General features: G+C 44.1%; 1 protein-coding gene across 1 annotated transcript in view; it reads left to right on the top strand.

Annotated features, from left to right (window-relative positions):
- Positions 1 to 605: 605 nt before the first annotated feature.
- INO80 (INO80 complex ATPase subunit) overlaps positions 606 to 6,000 on the top strand; it is a 148,684-nt gene continuing 143,289 nt past the window's right edge. Inside the window, exon 1 of the mRNA XM_075927122.2 lies at positions 606 to 1,086. The gene's annotated coding sequence lies outside the window, so the exon portion shown is untranslated. The remainder of the gene's footprint in view (positions 1,087 to 6,000) is intronic.

Here is a 6,000-nt window from a genome sequence, read left to right as displayed (position 1 = left end):
AAGTAACCGTTCTTTTACCTAGCACAGTGGGGCACTTTGATCAGGCTACTGAGTTGCTTTCAAAATATATTCTCTTCTAATGTTACTACTTCTCCCCAGCTGTCCAGCTAGTAACTTGGCCTGGCATTTTGGACTACTTATAGCTCCCAGTGCCTTGTTGTCCCTCTTTCATACAGAAAGGCCCTATTCTGGCGGGAAGGTGCAGTTGCAAGGCTTGGGGTGAGCACTCAACCCCATAGCTGTTGACTGCCCACCAGATGGGAGGGTGCTGCAGGTGAGGCTGCAGCTTTCCTTTGGCCTCTTGCTGGAGACACTGGCAGTGGCTGCTTTCTAGGCCTGGGGGCGCCCTGACGGGGTGGGAGTGTCAGAGAGGCCTGGCTGCTGGGGCCTGCAGCGACCTGCCAACAGCGCTGCCCTTCCAGCTCCCCTCCCCCTGCTCGCGCAGCCACCCCAGCCCAGGCACACGCCCCTTCCGACTACCAGGCCCCGCCCCTACTGAGCCTAACCATCGCGAGGGTTGTTTCCTCCCTCACGCGAGATTTGCTGGCTCACCCTGGCCACCTTGGCCGAATCCCTTCGGCAATTTTCGTCATTGCCAGGCTGTACCAATCGGCACCAGGAGCGCATCGATGAGCGCGGGCCCCGCGCGACATATGTTTGGGGAGCGGCCCTGGGGTGTGGACGCGGGGGCTGTTTGGCAATAGCGGCCATATGTGCGGGGTGGCGGTTGCGGGGTGGGGCTCGGGGTAACGGATGGGCGTGCGGTGCTCGATTGTTTAGGCCTGGCCATGGCGCCTCTCCTCCCCCCCGCCATGGCTCCCCGTGTCCCTGCTCCTCTCCTCTCAGTGAGCGAAAGTGGCCGCCGCCGCCGTCCCAGCGCCCGCAGCCGCCGCCTCCTCCTCCTCAGCAGCAGCGCGGCCGCCATCTTGGCGAGGCAGGAGTCGAGAGGGCCCCGCGGCAGGAGACAGGCAGCGCCAGCCCAGGCAACGCAGGGCGAGAGGCCGGGTGGAGAGAGCGGAGGAGCCAGCCCAGGAGACACCCCCAGCCCCCCGCCGCTCCCGCGCCGCAGCCGGGCCCGCCACCCAGGTGAGCTGCAGCGGCGGCCGGGCAAGGGCAGGCTCGGCAGCGGCGGAGAGGCCCTAGATGCGACGGCAGGGCCCCTCCCGGCCAGGCCGCGGCTTCTCCCCCCCGCTAAGCAGCGGCCGCAGCAGCCGGGTCTCTTCTTAAAGGGGCAGGCCTCTTCCCTCCCTCCCCGGGGACACACCCCGATATCAGCGTGGGGGGAGGGGCCGCGGGCACGGCTGACTTTGGAGGCGGCTTCGGCCCCCAGGGACCCGGCAGGCGCTGCCCCCACCGGGGGGAGGGGCGTGCGCGTCGGCTCGGGGCCATGTGTCCGAGCTCTACTTGTGCGGCACACGTGCCGGGGCGCAGCACGACGCCGCAGCCGGGTGCGAGGTGTAGCCACACCTGCCTGCCATGCACGCGCGGAGCCGGGTCACGCGGGGCTGGGGGCAGCCAGCTCGGCGCGTCGTGTTGGTACGTGCAGCTCACGTTCAACTGTCGTGCAAGCTGGTGCCCGCTGTTGCCCAGCGGTGGGAGTCAGGGTGCATGGCACACCCGTACCTAGTGCATATCGCCGCTGTTGTCAGTCAGGACAGCATGTGCTAATGGCACTTGGAGCACCGACATGCAATAAGTGTTGCACAAAAGCATGTACCGGGAGCTCTTTCATATCTGTACTGAGCTACACGCTCGCACAGTAATACTTCTCCAAACACCATTGTGTGTAGCTAAAGGAGCTAGAACATGTGCCCTATTTATACCTGCAACAAACCCTACTAGCATGTGGCATGCTGGTGTTTACTGTTACACAAGCTAATGCTTCCATATATACAATTGTACTTGCAGGTAGAAGACAGTATAGTTAAAGACAGGCTTTGTACATCTAGTTTGAGTTTAGCCACTTGTAACTTTCCTTGACATCTGTTAGAACAGTAGCTGCAGAGAATGGATAAAGTTTATGTATTTGGTTAATAATTTCCAATAAACAAGTGTCTGTGGTTTGATGTTTATAATCATGGTTGGTGGTGAAAACTTCTTTACTGTTCTCTTTGACTATAGCACAGCTCCATAGAGACAGAGAGACAACTGTCAGACTAAATATAATCACTAAACACCAACTGTGCAATGCTTAATTTGTTCACCCCACACAGTGTCGCTACTTTCAATTTCTGTTAGTCATGGGTGGCAAGAGGGATTTGTAACTGTCCTTATCACATCCCAGATGTGGATCATATTTGTACATTTTGCATGTCATGAAGTAATCTTTCATTTATCATTCAGGTGTCAAATTTCAGTATTCATCTATTTTAGATCTTCTTGGAAGAGTGTGGGGTATTTGGCAAGATGTGCATATTGAAATTGTTTTACTGTGCAGCTGATTTAAATTTCACCAAATGTAGTCAAATTGTCATATATTTGTATTCCAGATTCAGTATCTTAAGAGTTAAAATTATGAGATGTTTGTAAAATCAATTTTACATTGCATCCCATAATGTCCTGTTCTGAAGAGTGATTATTATGAATATGTGATCTAGTTATTAAAATCATAATACTGGAATGAGCTTCATGTAGATGGGTCCCTGCACTCATTCATCAGGTGGGCACAGAGATTGGCTTATGAGGTTCTCATTGCATAATTAGTCTTTGTTGATTAAAAGATAACACATTACATTAAAAAAAGATAAATATTTTGCTCATAAACACACGAGTCAGAGAATGTTGAACTAAGTCTCAGTGATCAAGCTTACTTCTGCCTCTTTGCAAGAGTACATTACTGTGCAATCTACATGTGATTGATATATTATTGAGATATTATACAGTCTTTTCTTTATTTTACTAATATGATCCTATATAGTAAATTTTCATCTATTATCCCTTTTTTCTTTTGCATGCACATGGATATGTGAATAATGTTGCATTATTTTATATAAAACTTTTTTTTTGTTTTTTAGTTTTAACAGTTTTTATTTCCTTTATTTAACAAAATTATATTAACACCGTTTAAACATTACTGTTGTGTGGCTGTACATCCATCCAACATTAAATGTTTTTTCTTAACTTTAGTTGATGCAGTAATGCATTCTTAATGTGCTATGCTGTGGCTCACAAATGATTTTTTTATTGTGGACAAAGACAGTGTCACAGCAAATTCACTGTGGCTGGAGTTTTGGCAGTTAAAATAGACTAGTGATAGTTTAGTCACGTGATTATTTGGAAGTGTCTTGTAAATAAAATGATCTGCAAAGAATAAGTACTGTTAAAATCACAAATGTTTTTACTAAGTAATATACAATCATTTTTTGTCTGTCGTTTACATTGTTAAAGGGGGCAGCTATGTTGCCGAAAGTAGTGTCAGACTTCTCAGTTTAGTGGCTACACTCACATGTAGTAAGGTTTTCTTTTCTCCGCTTGTGTATGTTCCCAGTAATACTCATATGTGTTTGTAATTCCTTTTTATATAATCGGTGGGACTCTGTCCCTGGTTGGATTATCTTGAAGCAATAATAATGAATCCACTGTGTAGATGGCTGATATTAACTAATCAAACTGCAGCTGTATCATAGATTCTACATTCAAAATAGCTAACAGAATTTACTTGATCTTCATCTCACTTAATTCCCTTCTTGGAAAAAAATGCAAAACAGTAATGTAGCACAAGGAAATGTACTATAAAAAGATAATAGTATCAATTTAGCTATTAGGCCATTAATCAGAGAAGGCAAATAAATGATCTTTTTTACTAATTCCAAATGAAAAAGGGGTGAAAAATGTTTTTTGTCAGGGGTGCTAGGCAAGAACTCAAAGTAATTTGTATTAATTCAGGCTCCACATTTTTGAGGACTGAAATTTATAGGTTCATAAAATTACATTTTCCAGCTCCGGTTGAGCAGGAGCATCTCTGTTCTGGGTGGGTGGGAAGCTCCCCCAGCAGTTAACCATTCATATTCCTACTCAAAAGTGATCTTTCCAGATATTTAGAGGATATAATTTGGTTTAGAAAGGAAGCCTAATTAACCTTTTTTTTGGGTGCGAGGTTGGTGGGTTATGACATGATTTGGATTCAATATTAAATGCAGAGGAGGAAAAAACAGCAATCTTTTGGGCTTGTAGAGGTTCTAAGGCATGGAAAAAATATGCAAGGCAAAGATCTTGAAGAAAGAGCCACTGTTGCAACTGGACATACATAAAAATCCTTTGTTTTTGCAGTGAAACATAATTTTAAGTTGCATACATGCCATATTTTGGGCTTCTGGTTTAAATGGACTTCTATTGTAAAAGTATTTTGAAATCAAAGTCAGCAATAGCCAGCAAATATTTGTTTAAACTGGAAAACCCAATGTTTTAAAGCCGATCTTTCTGTGTGCTTCTAGAAGGCAATGTTTGCTGCTGTTCAGTGGAAATAAATGCCAAAATCTTTGAATCCCTTAATATAAAACATGACTAGTTGCTTTCAGAACATGTCCTTGGAGAACTCTTCTCTAGTGCTGACTGTTGACTGACTAGACATTGTAACGGGCAGATTTTAAAGAGAGTGAACAAAATCCCCACCTAAATTATTGTTCAACTAAATAGTGATCTAAAAACAATGGTTGTAGGCAAGATACTTAGAAATTATCTTAAACTTCAAGTGGTTCTCAAAGTGTGTCATGGTGAAGGTTAATCAAGGTTACTCTTAAGGTGGTTGGAACTCTTAAACCCATTGGCACAGTTTCACTTTTTCCTTTTAATAATTTAGAGGATCACGTGATACCAACAAGTAGCTATTATCTGAGCTCCAGTTTGAATCTTTTTATTATCTCCATTTCAAATGCTTGTCTTTGGCACTCTAACCAGGAAAACCACGAAAATAACTTTGTGAACTACCACTGAATACTTTTTAAAGAACTAAGAGAACCTACTAAATGTGATATTAAGACTTATTAAAAGAGCTGGAGCAGATCAGAAAAAAAGCTAAGATGGTGTAGCTGTTTACTCTAAAATATAGACATCAGAGTACCAAACTTTTCCTCAGTAATGAATGATGAGTTTTCAGAAATTTCTCTCCAGTCTTCCTTAGATCAACTAGGTGAAGGAATAAATGGGTTTCAGAATCAGCCAACAGCAGTGGAACAAAGAGTATTGTCATTTGAAACAGACCCAAAATAACAGAGGTTCTCTGTGGCACCTTGAAAATAGCTACCTACTTACTGATGTGGATGAGACTGAACACATTAAAAATAGTAAATCAAAAAGTACTCATACCTTGAATTGCCTGGAAGGAGTGGAAAACTTTTTCTAGATGGTTCAGAAAACTGACTAGATTGACAAAAAGGTCTAAGTCTAAACATAAAAGTCCAGTAAGAGCTCATTTGTGCAAGAAATCACAATGTTCACCTATCTACCTACATAGCTTTAATTTGAAGACATTTTACTTTTTCATATGCAAAAAGCTATAATTTGCCTGGGAAAATTTTCCCCATTTGCAGTGACAGAGAACAGCATTCAATCCAGCAAGGAAACTATTCAGAGATGATGATTTTAAATATAGATAATGTTGTATCCAGCAACCCCCAAAAGCTTTAAAGGTACAAATTTGAAAAATTCATAACTTCTACAAGGCTTTTTCAACAGACTTAAGAAATATGTAACTAGGAGTGATAAGGCACCCTTTTGTGAAAATGTAATGCAGACATATACTTAAAAAGGGCAGTATATTTAGGTGAAAGATATTTCAATATTTTTACTTACTACTCATGCTTTTCACTCATATGTTAATAGGGAACAGTATAATATAGGTTGGAGCTCCGTGGTCCAGCACCCTGGGGACCTGACTGGTTCTAAACGAGGGAATTTGCCAAACCAAGGGAGGTCCCCTGCCACAGGCTCTCCAGCCCAACAACCCTCTCCACCAGCTCCACTTCCAGTCCAGTTGACTCTCCTACCTTTGGCCCGGCTGAG

Source organism: Pelodiscus sinensis, chromosome 5 (assembly GCF_052426305.1).
Source record: "Pelodiscus sinensis isolate ZL-2025 chromosome 5, ASM5242630v1, whole genome shotgun sequence".
Taxonomy (NCBI): domain Eukaryota; kingdom Metazoa; phylum Chordata; order Testudines; family Trionychidae; genus Pelodiscus; species Pelodiscus sinensis.
This window is presented reverse-complemented; position numbering and strand designations above follow the sequence as displayed.